Raw genomic sequence first — 15,203 nt, 5'->3', positions numbered from 1 at the left:
GGTAGTTGTGGCGGAAGTGTCAATTCTCAATGGACTGCCTGTGTCAAGGTGTGGCCGCTGCATTGGAGCATTACCTGCACGGATGGCCTCCGTGAGTGTCCCCATGCACTCCTGGAAGGCACGCGTGGATGCCTCCACTGCTGCAGTATTGGCTGCTATTGCCCTCACGATGGCACTCATGGCCTCTCTGCTTGCTTCTACCTGCTGCTGCATGATCTGGAGCATGGACTCCTGCCGGGCCTCGACCCTTGTTAGGCGGGTCTCGAATGATGTGACGTCCACAGGTCTGCAGGTTGCTGGCAGGGTGGAGGAGGGCAGAGTGGAGGAGGGCAGAGTGGAGGAGGGCAGAGTGGAGGAGGGCAGAGTCGTGCCTTGCAGGGTGGTGGTAGGCGGCTGCGCGGAGCCATCCTCCGGGGCACTGTCCTCGAACAGCGCAGTGTCTGATTCACCGAGGTCTGAATCATGCAGGCACGGATTGTCGAGGCACTCAGACTCTGCTAGAGGTTGGGGGCTGGCAATTGGGCTTGGGGTGGGTGTGCCAGGCATCATGTCTGATTCCTCTTCCACCTCTGTGGACACAACGTCCTTGGTGGCTTGCGGCAGGGCTACCACTGTTGTGGTTTTTGGTTGTTGGTCAGTGGGTGCAGGTGTTCCCTGCAGGGTTGGTGCCTTGTGTGGCATGCTGGCTTTGGCAGATGACTTCTCCTTGGACGGTTGTGTTGGGGTGTCCCTGGACCCCTTTTGTGCACTGGACGTGCTCGCACCCCTGTCCACTGGTCTACCTTCATCCTAAGTGCCTGGGGGATAGAAGAGATGCGGGTCATCAGTGATGTGGTCAATTGGCGGCTGTGATGTATTGTGGTGGGATGTGTCCATGCATTCAGCCATCATTTCATTTCTGGTTTGTTGCTTTGGGTGTACTGAGGGGGTATGTGGGGGATCAATGCATGGCTGGTGGTGTAGCATTAGTTTGGTCTCTGTGTGGTGGGTGCATGGGCATGGTTGGGTCATGTGGCACCTCTGTTGGGATTGGGGTCGTCACTCTGCGTCCATGTGGTGCGGGAAGTGACGATGATTGATCTATGGGTATGTTGATGCATCGCCTTGCCCACTCTAACTTCCCCATCAGTTGGGCCACATCATGTGTCGTGATACGTGGTTGTGATGGTACACTCACCTTCCTCTGTGGTGATTGCCGCCCGACCTCCTGATCTCCGATCCCCTCAATGCTTTCGGTGTTGATGAAGCGACTTGCCGTCTCCTCCCATGGCATCAATTGGACTGGGGAGTGTGGCTCACCGCCTGTCGCCCTTGCGGCTCTCCGATTTTCGGACAGGGTCCTCCGGACACGGAGGCGGAGGTCGTCCCACCGCTTCCGGCAGTCGCGCACACTCCTTGGGGCGCACCCCACTGCTGTCACCCTCTGCGCTAACTCGAGCCAGACCTCTTTTTTGCGGGTTTGGGCCGCATGCTTGAGGTCTGTGCAGCGTATTACGTCCGCATGCTCTTCCAGTGTGTTGGCGAGCATGGTGAGCTCAGCGTCCGAGAACCGCTGCTTCCTCTTCCTCTGGGTGGATTTCCTGCTGGCCTTGGACATGGTGATGCTCTCCTGACACACGACGACATGGGAGGAGTGTTGGTTGTGGAGGATTGCAATGGATTGTGTTTTTAAAGATGGCCGCCGGCCCATTTCCCGTTCCTGTGCGATGATGTAATTTCCGGGTCCATTTTTTGCGAACACGGTAATACCACGCCGGTATTACCGTGCCGGTATTTACGGGTTAGTGTGAGGCTGTAGCGCAATGGGCGGGCCCCGCGATGTCGGTATAGGGGGCTTGGAGGCCCTTTACCGGCATGGCGGTATTGCCACTACCGGCATGGGGGAACGCACGTGCTCGCGCACTCGTAGTCACCCGCTATTGGCGGGTTCATACGTGCACGGACCCGCTCATTCCGGCATGCCGGTAATGAACACGGTTTTACCGGCAAACTCGTAATGAGGCCCCATGTGTCTTGGGTTGACTGGGAAAGTGTTGAACATATGAACATGATGGGGTGGATTGTTGGTTACAGAGATGAAAACATTTGTTGAATTGTCCCACCTTTTATTTTTTGAGCATTTTTCTGAAGCCTATTCACCAGAGCTGCGTCAGTATGTTGCTGACCAGAACATTTTAGATCCCTTTAAGCTGGCCAGGCTGGCTGACAAGTGGGTCTCTCACCGGGTGTCCCCTAAGGACTCCAGTGGGAAGGACAAGGAAAAGAAAAGGGGACCTCTCAGAAGGCTGAGGAGTCACAGGAGCAGCCACAGTCAAATAAACAAAAACCTTCCTCTCCGAAGACCCACAAATCTAGTGGGGATAAGTCCTATGTGGGTGGGAATAAGAGTAGTGGTCCACCTTCTACAAAGCAGGCTCCCAGTGGTCCCAGTACCGTACACCACATTCCTGGCACTTGTTGGGACTGTGGGGCTCTGGATCACAAAAAGGGTGACCCCAAGTGTAAAGGTGAGGCACTTGGAGTCCCGGCTGTCAGCCTGACCTACCCTTACCCCATGTCTGAGGTGGAGGCCACTGTCCTCTCCTCTTATACAGGAATCACATTCGGTGCTCCTGGAGAGATTTCCCTAGTGTCCCTTGGGGCTGGGGACCAGTACGCAGAAGTGCTGGCGATAATCCCACAGAACAACCATTGGTTTTGAGAAGTGTCTTCTTGAATGGCCAGCCTTCTACTGGCTTGAGAGACACTGGGGCAAGCATGACGGTGGTGGACAGGACCCTGCTCTAGCCAGAGGACTATGTAGGTGCTCCTCAGGTTAGCTGGTGGGGCTCCCAAACTATCACCTGTAGCCTTAGTCAACATTACAATTGGAGACTAGACAGTAAAGCTTCCTGTCCTGGTTCAGGACACTGTTCCTGCTAACATTTTGTTAGGCTACGATCTAGTAGAGTTGGGGTTGATCTCGGATGGTCTCCCCATGACTGCTGCTGCTGTCACTAGGTTTCAGGTGACACCGGGTCTGACTGAGAGTCAGGTACCCAAGCCAAAGGCGAGCCCTAAGGCAAGAAGGAGGAACAAGAAGGCAATCTCTGTGCAAGGGGCTCCTTCTCCTCCTGCTGCTCCCTGCAGCACCCATTGGGATTCATGCTCCGGACGGCTGGGTCCAGTGGTAAACCCAAACTCAACTCCCGAGGGAGAAGAGGCATAAGACTCTCCTGCGGGAGAGGTGCTCAACCCAGAGGACCACCCCGACCTTCAATGCCTGTTGGCTGAAGGGGAACCCTGCCGGACAGGCTTCTGTAAGGGTCAGAGAGAGTGCCACTCTCTCTCGAGGGTCTGTGGAAACAGGCCCTGTCCCAGGCACAGGGAGAAGTGCCTAGGACATTCCGGATATATTGGGAGGGTGAGCTCCTTGCTAGTGAGCCCACTAAGCCTGAACCTGGGGCCCTCAAGGGGTTGGTGGTACCCCAGGTTTACAGGCCCTTCCTTCTGCAGTTGGCACATGAGGTGCCTTTGGCTACAGGCCCTTCCTTCTGCAGTTGGCACTTGAGGTGCCTTTGGCTGGTCATCTTGGTACCAAGAAGACTAAGCAGAGGCTCTCTGCCCATTTCTACTGGCCCCGGATGGGAGTAGTAGTGGAGTCCCACTGCAAGATCTGCCCAACTTGTCAGTATCTAGCGAGACTGGAGGCAGTGTCATTGCCCCACTGCAGCCATTGCCGTGGTTGGCACACCATTTGAGAGGGTGGACATAAACATTGTTGGCCCCCTTGACCCTCCCACTTCAGGTGGACATTGGTTTGTTAAACTATATTCATATAATACCACCTTGTTATGAATATTGGCCTAAGCCCATTCACGTTGCACGGAAAACCGTGTTCGCAATGCTTTGATTTCTGATCAACTTTGCCGCCATTTTAAGAATCATCTGCCATTTTGATTTAGACTCTTGCTTTGTGTTCTAAAATGGCGGACTGTGTTTTCAACTTGCAGCCGAGCCGAATGACATTTCAGTTGTGTTAATGTTTAGGCTGACTGAGAGCAGACTGTTTGTTGTATACAAAGAAATCTTGTGACTCGTATAAACTGCAATCCAAGTGTTTTCTGTGCTCACAAGCCTCATCCCCATATAACAACAAAGCAATGTAGAACAAACTCAGATCGGGTGTTTTTGCTGAACTGCATTGTAGCGATTCTTGAAACAAGGCTTACTGTGATCAGAGAACCAATGTCACCATTGTAACTTCATGGACATGCAAACTTGTTAAATCCGTTGTAAAACATTGCAATATTTGTCATGTGAACTGGGCATGAACCCTAGCATGTAAATGATTAGTGTGGAGAGGGCTGGACAAGGTTTGCAAACTGTATAAAAAAAGCCTGTGTTAAGATGTTCAGCCCTCCCACCCACTGTGTCTGCTGGTACACACTGTGAGGTGTTTGGAGCCAGATAGCTATCTGTTTGCTTTCAATCTGTACAGAATAAAAGATACTTGTATCTTTTCGACCCGTGATTGGCGTATTTCATTTTGTGGTACTAAGCCTCGATATTTCTTTGGTCTTTCAGATGACGCCCGAATAGGGACCCTCAAGATTGATGTCTCCTCGCTGAAAAGAAGACGTGGCTATCGGACCGGGATCGGAGAGTGAGAAAAAGGAGGCCCCTTTGTATGAGATGTACTCGACAGTACTGCACGATCCGATCCCTGAACAGTGAGGATGCGGTTTGTGAGGGCATCTTAACGAGGGTCCCCATGTTGAGGTAAGCTCTTTGCTGAAATCGCCAACCATGAGGATCCTTTGTGATCCGATCGGACCTCATTTGTATTTTGTAACCAGGTGAGTCATGCCCTGATTCCTAAAAATCCTGATATTTGGTTGTAGAATTGCACTCGCGAGTTCAAACGACGCCAGGTAACACCAGTGATCTGACATGCCTGGGAAATTGTCTGCCTGTTTCAGGGGTTTATTCCGCAAAGACAGACAATCTTTGGAATATGGCCGTCCAGCACCACCTGAGGGTTCGCCGACGTGTACTATGTACTGTAAGTACGGCCTTGGAAGTATAGTATTCAAGGATAATTGGCACAGACAAACTAGACATGCTTCCAAATTTCAGTGGCCAGTTCATGGTAGTTTTGAAATTACCCGTATAGAGTATTTAGAGTCTATATTGTTAAATAAAAAAGCTAGGCCTGCAGCATTTGATGTAATTAAGAATTGGAGAAAGTAAGCTGTGCAGCAATTTAAGAGTAAAGAGAAACACGCACGTTGACATATGTCTAACTCTGAAAAAGCATTATTGTATGATCAACAGAAACAGTCAGAAACTATTAGAAGTATGGATAGGGCTTTTCAAATTGGGGTACAGAAAATATATCCGTCTCAAGATTTTCATGCCTCAGGCGAGCTAATTGATAAACTTCTAAATGAGCGTAGGACTGTTGCCACCGCACCACCTCCTTATGTGACTCTCCCTGTTGTTGTACCTCTTCCCGCTGTTGTACATCCTCACGTTGTTGTTCCTGCTCCTCCTGTTGCTTCTCCTCCTCCAGTTGTTGCTCCTCTTCCTGTTGTTGTTCACCCTTCTCCGCCCTTACCGACAGTTGCTGTTCACACAATTCCGTCTTTACCGCCAGCGGTAGTGTCTCCACTACCTATTATACAAGATTTGTCTGAACTTTCTTTTCCAAGCGGTTCTGCTCCATTTGTAGTGATTGAAGGGGCGACTGCCGATCCAAAAGTAGTGACTCGTAGTACAGTATCAAAATCTTGAAAAAGAGAATTGTATGCATGGACAAGGAGATGTATACAAGAAGGTGAAAAATCAGCTGTCTTAACTGCGATATTTGACCAAGAAAGTATTCTTGAACAGAATATTTTGATAAAAGGGATGGGAATGCATTTGGCTGAAATGTGGAGCGATTTGATGGACATGGATAGCCCACAAGGGTTGAGGGATTTGAATGTCTTAGCTTACTCAAGGGACACTGCTAAGAAAGTACATGAGCATGTTGATAGGGTATTTGAGTTAAAGAGGGAGTTGGATCAGTTACAGAATGCTAATATGGATGGCGATAGATTGGACGCTTCGTATTTGCAGAAACAATGTCTTCCCTCTTGTAAACCAATGAGTGAGGAGACGCGTATTTACACAAGAGACGCGCTTAGATGGATTTCGGATGTTTCAATTACTCCCATTCAGGTACATGACACGTTTAGTCAGTATGCTCCAGCAATGCAAAGGAAAGTGTTACCGGTAATTGTAGAGTACCTACAGGATGAGTGTATGAAGAAAAAGGTTTGTTGTCCCGCAGATTTGATGGTCATTTATAGGAGAGCATTTTCACCTGTTACTGCTTTGATTACTTTGTCACTTGATTTAGCTTTTTTGCTTAACAAACATTCAGAATTGCTTTCTTCTCAATTGCCAAGAGGGAAGTTCCTCTGACATTTGTTCCTAAAGTAGAAACTCCACCTAATATCGCAACAGGCGCAGCAGCCACTACTATTGAAGCTCATTATGTCTCACAGTTTGTTCATGTCCCATTTTCTAGGCAGGAAGTAAATACCATTAGACAGATGATTCCAGATATCAGGAAAACACCAACTGGATTTTATAAAGAAATAGATTCTGTCTTGTATTCATCAGTTTTCACGCTAGTTGATATAGACTTGTTGTTCCCTGTGATCCTACCTGCTGATTTATGGAAACAGATTAGAACTATAGATGATCTGGCAGGATTGGGACACATGGGTTAACGGATAGATGGAGAAAGGAAGGCTGGTGTGAAACCGCCTCGGTGATTTTGACACTGCCAGACAGAATAGTAATTAAATTGAAGACTTTGGTTCCAGAGAGAAGAATAGTTTGGGACAAGCTTACAGCTTGCATCCAGGAGAAATCTGATGGCGCTATCAAATTCTTTAATCTGTTCGAACAAGTGTTTTCGAATTTTAGCGGTCAGGATTTGAGTACTGAGTCAGGAAAAAGGTTGTTTGTAGATACATTTGTACGTGGATTGTTGCCTAATATCCAATCACAAATAATGACTTCTGAAAGTGCCTGGCAAGCAAGATTGCAGTCTGAAGTATTGCACATGGCTCAGTATTATGAAAATAGTGTCAATACTGAAAAAGAGAGGATAGAAAAGAAGAAGGGAGACTTGAAGACAAAAGTATTGTTGCAGCAGATAGTAAGAGGAAATAGAGGTGGAAATACACAGTTTAGAGGTCAGTTTGCCCCACAGAGTAATGCTCAAATGGGTCCTGTACCCATGAATCAATGTGCTTATTGCAGACAAGAAGGTCATTGGCGAGCAAAATGCCCAATCCTTCAAGAGCGATCGAATAACACATGTGGTACCATGGGTAGACGATCCAGACTCCGTCCTGGGAGCGGGGGTCCTGCTAGAAGTCAGTTCACTCAGAATCAACAGTCATTTTCACAAGATAGTCAGCAGCATAGTGTTGATATTAGGAACATTTTTTTTTAAATCCTTCGACTGTTTATCTTTCTGAGGACCTTGCATTTGATGATATACTGTTCCGTTAGGACAGCCCAAAGCAGAGTCTGGAACCAGTACCTATTCCAATCAATCAGAAAGGGCCCTACATAGAAATGAAGGTGGGGAATAGGAAGCATCTATTTTTTGATAGATACAGGAGCACAAAAGGGTTCCGTCGATCATTCGCGGGTTCCAGATATTCCACTGTCAGGGCAGAACAACATTTCAGTAGGGTTCTCTGGTACGCCAGTGGTTAGTCCGGTCTCTCAGCCGGTACAGATTTCACTGGGGCCATTCACTGATTCATGTCCATTCCTTTTGATGACAAATTGTGGCGAAAATTTGTTGGGGTTGAACCTGTTGAAAGAATAGAAGGCAATAATGTATTATTCTCCGGATGGAGTGCATTTGACGATTTCACCTCAGTGAACTTCTGTTTCACAATTCTTGACTATTCCTTTACCGTCTGATTTGGATAAAGTTCCGACATGTTAATGGGCAGTTGATGATAATGACGTTGGTATTTTACAAATTGAACCTGTTAAAATTGTGTTGAAACCAGGTGTTAAACTACCACGTATTCCACAGTATAAGATTTCAGTCGACGGCGAGCAAGCTTTAAAGAGTATAGTTTCTGATTTTGTACATCGAGGAGTGATTGAGGAAATTGCAGGAAGTGTAATAGTCTGATTCTACGAGTGCATAAGAAAGGGGATAATGCGATTCCTTTCCGTTTTATTATTGATTTACGTTCTATCAATAATATTGTGGCTCCACAATTTCCAATTGTGCCTGATGTGACTGCAATATTAACAATGATTCCAGCTTCAACTACTCATTTTAGTGTTGTGGATCTAAAGAATGCTTTCTTTACTATTCCTGTACATGTTGACAGTAGATATTTGTTCGTGTTCACCCTAGGGGGATGCTCGTTTACATTCACTCATGTTCCACAAAGGTACACTGAGAGTACAAGCATTTACAGTAGAGCTTGAAGGAACAGATCAATATACTTGAGTTACCTTCCACTTGTACGTTGTTGCAGTGTGTCGACGATCTTCTTTTAGCTGCAGACTCAGAATGTGCTTGCAAGGAGGGCACTGTATTGCTGCTTATTCATTTAACAGAACATGGGCATAAGGCTTTATTGAAAAAGTTTCAATATTGTCAAGAGGAGTTCACCTATTTAGGCTATCTCCTGTCAAAGGAGGGGAGAAGACTGACACCTGAACGGATACAAAGCATCTCTAGCATGTCTGTCCCAAATACATAGAAAGAGGTCAGAGACTTGATAGGTATGACCTCATACTGTACACAGTGGATCCCTAATTTTTCATTAATGAGAAAACCAATGTTGGCATTGACAAAGAAGGGCATTTCTTTGCCTTTACCATGGAACATAGATTGCCAGAAAGCTTTTGATCTGCTCAGGGCTGTGTTGTGTTCAGCACCGGTTTTGGGCACACCAAATTAAGACAAGGCCTTTGTGTTGTATGTGCATGAATGTGATGGATGCGCTTTGGCTGTGTTAACGCAGAAACGTGGAGGGAAGAATAGACTGTGCAGTTATTTTTCCTCCACGCTTGACCCTATTGCATGCGCTTTGCTGAGATGTTTGGGAGCTGTTGCTGCTGCATCTGTAAAACAAAGTGCGGGTATGGTTCTGGGTCCCTCCTTAACCGTGCTGGTACCTCACTCTATAGACGTTCTGTTTAACAGAATGCAAACGCAACATCTCACATCAGCATGATTAACAAGATACCAGCTGATTCTATTTGCACCGCATATCCAAATTAAGAGATGTTGCGTATTAAATCCGGCTGAACTGTTGCCTCTTCCGCAAGAAATTGCTTGCAGTTACAAGATGTCCCATGCCTGCCTCTATACCACAGAACAAGACACAAAAGGCAGAATTGACTTAGGTGATACACCATTAAAAGATCCACAAGGCTCCTGCTTCAAACCTCCGGATGGTACATCCACTGCTGCTTATGCCATCACTATATTAAGCACTATTGTGGAAACCAAAAGAATTCTGCATAACTCCATGCAGACCGCAGAGATTATTGCATTGACTCGAGCTTGTGAACTTTCCGAAGGGCTTAGTGGGAATATATTTACAGAGAGTCTGTATGATTTTGGGGTGGTTCACATCTTCGGTAAATTATGGGCAATGAGAGGTTTCTAGACCTCGCATGGAACTAAGATACAACATGGCACTTTGATAGTTCAGCTACTATCAGCACTTGCGCTTCCTACTCAGTTAGCAATAAAGACGTGCGCAGCACAGCAGAAAGTAACAGATGATGTGGAAGGGGAAACGCTTTTGCTGACAGAATAGCCAAACAGACTGACACCGATTTGCATTCCGAAATGTATATGACAAAAGAAGTCACTAACACTTGTGTGATATACGTAGGAATTGCGTGCATACAAGATATTCAGGCAGATGCCACTCCAGAAGAGCTTAAGCAATGGCCTGAGGGTTTAGCAAGTTTAGACGATAAAGGTTGTTGGGTAGATAATGGAAAGTAGAGATGGATGCTGCCTGATGCTTATGTCACCGCTATGGTTACGATGTCTCATGGTCCAACCCATATATGTGCTAAAACGATTTGTGAACTGTTAGAACCTGTCTGGGTGAATGTAAATATCTCACAAACTGCTGAGCGATTGGTCCAAAATTGTATGGTATGCTTACAGCATAATATGAGGAAGGGTACATTGACACCAACGGGTAGTTTTGGTCCCCCCTCTGTGCCTTTTGAGGTTATACAGTTCGATTTCATTGACATGGAGCATTGTCAGAATTTCACATATGTTCTGGTAGTTATTTGTGCTTTCAGCAAATGTGTAGAAGCTTTCCCTTTGAAAGATGCCACTGCAATGACGACAGCGAAAACCATGCTGAAGTAATATTTTCCTAGCTTTGGTTTGCTGGGGGTCATTTGGTCGGACAATGGCCCACATTTGAGTGCTGCTGTTATCCTGCAAGTATGTGTGGGATTACAGATCGATAAATGGTTCCATTCAGCCAGACACGCTTAGAGCACCAGACTTTTAGAACGCCATAACAGTATATTGAAGAACAAAATGGCGAAAATCTGCACCCGTAGCAATTTGAAAAGGCTAGATGCCTTACCGATAGCTCTGTTGTCCATGCGGACGACCGCACAGTCGAGAACAGGGCTCTCTCCCTATGAGATAATCATGGGAGGACCAGCCAATACTTGGAATGCACCTGAACCTAAGCAGCTGAAATATGTAGAGCATTTGCTCCTTTCTGAGTACTGTGACCGGTTAACTCAAAAGTTGTATGTGATTTATCAACAGGTGTGAGAAGCCCGCCAAGTAATATATGAGGGTCCGGGTCATCGACTCTGACCCGGCGACTGGGTCCTCGTTGAAGTATTTAAAGAGCATCCTGTCTCGCACCTCGCTTGAAAGCAGCGTTTCAAGTCCTATTGGCCACACAGACCGCTGTACGAGTAGAAGAAAGTGACACTGCATCCACGCAACGCACATCAAGAAGATACCTTTTCCTCTGCCCCACGACAAAGGGGAAGAAAAGGAAATTGTTCACTCTGTTCCTCATTACAAGTCTGTTCTAACCGACACCGAGGGTGTCCCCGAAATCTTTCCTGAGCCCGTGGGGCCCGGGGAGACTGCCACTTTGCCTTTAAGTTCTTCTTTGGATCTTTCTGCACCATTGAGCAATCTTGCTTCTGCTCCATCACTTCCTTCAGGAAGCAACGACACTCTGTTCGCAGATTACACCGTACCTGGAGTCTTGAGGTATGATCTGCGTCCGAGGAATCATACTTACAGCACAGCATTGGCTGTGCCTAAAAGGAATCATTGTTGAGCCAGTCCCTTGTCACTCTTTTGCTGGGAAAAAAATAAATAAGAGGCAGGGACCGGCAAAGTATCCTTCAAGCAAGATAGGCCACGTGGTCAGGAGCCACCTACGGATGAACTAAAAGAGCCTGACGGAGAGGCTTCTAAACAGACTCTGAGAAACAATGTCCTTTCCTAAATCTACTTGTGCGGAACAAGCTACCAGTCTTGTGGCTGACAAAGAATCTGTTCATCAGAGCTCATGGTCCCGGAGGACCCATTGTTTTTTAATCACAGTACTAGTCTGTTTAATAATTATATTTGCACTTGGGTTATGGCACATAGAAGGGGTGTGTCTACTTGAGACTTTGTTACCTACTGAAATTATTTCCACTGTGTCTCCACCTCTCGTGCATCTGCACACTCTTCCTCCTCGAGACTCCCAACATAGACAGGGTTATCATAATAACACTCTTCTATTGATCATGAATGTGACCCATGCAATTCTAAACAGAACAAATTGCTGGGTGTGTTCACACTTGCCACAACACGGGGGAAAGGGGTTGAACTGGAATATTCATCCTCTTCCTTTAACTACTGCATGCTACGCCTCTCTAAGGGCATCATTCTTTGGTTATTGGAATGACAGTATTTCTGGGAATTTCGATGGGACTAATCTGAATGAATTCGAAAAACGAGTCCTGACACCTTTGGGATGTTCCCTCTTCGCAAATAGGAGCAAACTCAATGTTGCTTCTATTAGGCCTTCTGATTGACTCTCTAGACCTTTTCATTCACTGATCTATTTCAAGATGGCTCCTGTAGGCAACCGGGATGCCATGCCTCCTTCCTATACTATCAATCATAGCCCCAACTCTGTTTTCTTCTGTATACAAAATGATGGTTCTCAGCCGATGGGTACGTTTGAGGGTTGCAACAAAGAAAAAATCCAAACACTATTTGACTGGCGCTCCAAAATGTTTTATTTGTCTTGTTATTGAAGAATGTCTATATTCTTGTACACAATCAAAAAGAATAATTGTTACTTTGTATGCCCTCTACACGTGTTTCCCCATTTTGAATTCAGTGGTTCTTCAGGAGGTAAGTATGCATTTCTAGCTATTGTGAACAAGAAAAAAGGAAAAGAAAGTTTGAGGGTTGTACCAACATTGCAAATCTAACCAGTGAGGACAGACCTTTATATGTAGGAGACCCCTTTTATTTTGTTTGTGGCAATGAAGCTTATCCTTGGTTACCCAGAGATTGGCAAGGTACTTGTTATTTGGGTATCTTGTTACCAGGGGTATATGTGGCCAGCACCTTTGAAGTCTCTAGAGCTCGTCCAAGGTGGGATGAGAATGGTGATACTCCTTCACAAGTCATGGGCGATTTGTAGCAAAATCCTTAGTTCCATTTTGGGGACAAATAATACATTCCGAAGACATCAGAAGACTAGCAAGGGTATTGGAGAAAACCATCAATAGAACCACCGATATTCTGTACAACATGACGCTAGAGCAAAAGGCCATAAGATTAGTGGCCCTCCAAAATAGGTTGGCGTTATACGTCATCCTAGCTGAGCGTGGTCGGGTATGTACATTTTTGGGATCTGTGTGCTGTGTTTTCATACCTGACTCCTCCCCTACCATATTCAAGGCAATACAAAATCTACATACCTTGAGTAGTGAAGTACATATCCCCTAGGGGAACTGGGATTGTAGTGCTTGGTTCTGGGACTTACTACATTCATGGGGTTGGAAGCTCTTTGCAGTCCTAATGATAGTTCTTGGTGTTCTATTGTTTTGTTGTTGCTGTGTACAATGTCTTCCTGCCATATGTTCAATGTTAGGGTGATGTTATGCACAAACGATAGGTACATTAGGGCCAAAGGTACATGCGCCCAAAGAAAATACTAATATTTTTGTAATGAAGGATATTACTATCAAGGAACTTATGGTGATTGATATTTCTGAAGAATGTGATTCAGGATGTACAGACATTGAGGCGTGGGGTTTTGAGCAAAGCAAATGTTAGAGCAATGCTCTTGGCTTAGGCCAAAAGGAGGGTTTGTTAAACTGTATTCGTACAATACCGCCTTGTTATGAATATTGACCTAAGCCCATTCGCGTTGCACAGAAAACCACGTTCGAAATGTTTTGATTTCTGATCAACTTCACCGCCATTTGAAGAATCATCCGCCATTTTCTTTTCGACTCTTATTTTGTGTTCTAAAATGGTGGACTGTATTTTCAACTTGCAGCCGAGCCGAATGACCTTTGAGTTTTGTTAATGTTTAGGCTGACTGAGAGTAGACTGTTTGTTCTACACAAAGAAACCTTGTGACTCGCATGAACTGCAATCCAAGTGTTGTCTGCGCTCACAAGCCTCATTCTCATACAAACAACAAAGCAATGTAGAACAAACTCCGATAATGTGTTTTTGCTGAACTACATTGTAGAGATTCATGAAACAAGGCTTACAGTGGATCAGAGAACCAATGTCACCAATGTAACTTCATGGACATGCAAACTTCTTAAATCCATTGAACAACATTGTAATATTTGTCATGTGAACTGGGCACGAACCCTAGCATGTAAATTATTAGTTTGGAGAGAGGCTGGACAAGGATTGAAAACTGTATAAAAAAAAGCCTGTGTTAAGATGTCCAGCACTCTCACCCCTCACTGTGTCTGCTGGTACACACTGTGAAGTGTTGGGAGCCAGATAGCTATCTTTCATTTTGTGGTATTAAGCCTCGATATTTCTTTGGTCTTTCAGGTTCATCCTGGTCTTGGTTGGTCATGCCACCAGGTACCATGAGGCTATACTCCTTCGGACTGTTACTGCCAAGGTGGTTGCCAGGGCTATCCTGGGCATTTTCACCATGTTGGATTCCCTAGGGAGGTTGTCTTTCACAAAGTATCCAACGTCATGTCGAGTTACATAAAAACCAAGTGAAAGGAGTGTGGGGTAACCTACAAGTTCTCCACCTCTTACCATCCCCAGACCAATTATCTGGTTAAGAGATTGAATAAAACTCTTAAGGGCATGCTAAGCACTTTGGAAGAGCCCCTAAGGAGGAAATGGGATCTCCTCCTGCCATGCCTGCTGTTCGTTTACAGAGAGGTAACTCAAGGGGGTGTTGGCTTCAGCCCCTTTGAGTTACTCTTTGGCCATCCAGTGAGAGGGCCCCTTGCCTTGATCAGAGAAGGTTTGGAAGCCACCCCTCCAGGTCCTGCCAACCAAGTGGGGGACTATGTGTTGGGCCTCACACGGAGGAAGACACAAATAATGGGTCAGGCGACAGTGAATCTCAAGGCCAGCCAGGAATTGAACAAGTACTGGCATAAACTTAAAGCCTCGCAAGTGGATTGGACTCCAGGACAGGAGATCCTTGTGATGGAGCCTATAAAGCCTAGGGCTTTAGCAGATAAGTGGACTGGAACCTTCAGGATCATCTCCAAGATGGGCGAAGACAATTATCTGGTGGACATTGGAGTCCCTGGGGTAGCCCCTCAGGTATTCCATGTTAACAGGCTCAACCCTTTCCATAGGCGAGCAGAAGTCTCATGCCTCTTGCTGGCTTCAGAGCAAGAAGAGGATAAGAGTGAGCCCCTTCCTGATTTGCTGCATAGCTACCCTATGGATGGCTCAGCTCAGAGGAGGGAGTGCATCTCTCTTCCGATCTGACTCCAGAGCAGCAGAGGGCCTGCAGGGCTTGGCTGCAGCAGTATTCGCTTCTGTTCTCGCTGACCCCAGGCCTCACTCCATGGTGCAGGCACTAAATTGACACTGGTGACAGTGTACCTGTCAAAAGCAGATGCTACAGGATGTCAGACACTGTTAAGAACCACACCCA

Source organism: Ambystoma mexicanum, chromosome 5p (genome assembly GCF_040938575.1).
Source record: "Ambystoma mexicanum isolate Mex_15411 chromosome 5p, UKY_AmexF1_1, whole genome shotgun sequence".
Classification (NCBI taxonomy): Eukaryota; Metazoa; Chordata; class Amphibia; order Caudata; family Ambystomatidae; genus Ambystoma; species Ambystoma mexicanum.
This window is presented reverse-complemented; position numbering follows the sequence as displayed.